Raw genomic sequence first — 493 nt, 5'->3', positions numbered from 1 at the left:
TGCACCGATTTCTTCCAAACTTGGCACAGTTATTGGCCTTGGTACAGGATACCAAATGGCCGCAAAGTTTTAAAATCGGACAATAACCACGCCCACATCTCATATAACGGTAATTTGGAGAAATACGAAATCTTCGACAAATCAGTAAATATTAAAGCCAATTTATTCAAAATTGATGCTTGCAACAATTCCTTACCAGGAAATACGTCTATAATAAAATTTTGAAAAATGGGCGTGGCACCGCCCACTTATGATCACATATATGTATCTCGGTAACCGTTCTACCAATTTGTACCAAACTCGGTATTTTTATTGTGCTTGCTACATAAAGGCAAAACGATGAAAATTATTGAAATCGGACTAAAATTATGGCTTTTCATGTAACGTCAATATTTTGAAATTTAAGGACGCTAATTTACTCAAAATTGATACACCTGGGCTTACCATGTAGCGGTAGCTTTCGGAAAGGTGAAAATCATATATTTAATATTTG

Source organism: Rhagoletis pomonella, unplaced genomic scaffold, assembly GCF_013731165.1.
Source record: "Rhagoletis pomonella isolate Grant_MI unplaced genomic scaffold, Rhpom_1.0 Rhpom_scaffold_00109, whole genome shotgun sequence".
NCBI lineage: Eukaryota > Metazoa > Arthropoda > Insecta > Diptera > Tephritidae > Rhagoletis > Rhagoletis pomonella.
The sequence above is the reverse complement of the archived record's forward strand: the minus strand, read 5'-3'. Positions refer to the sequence as shown.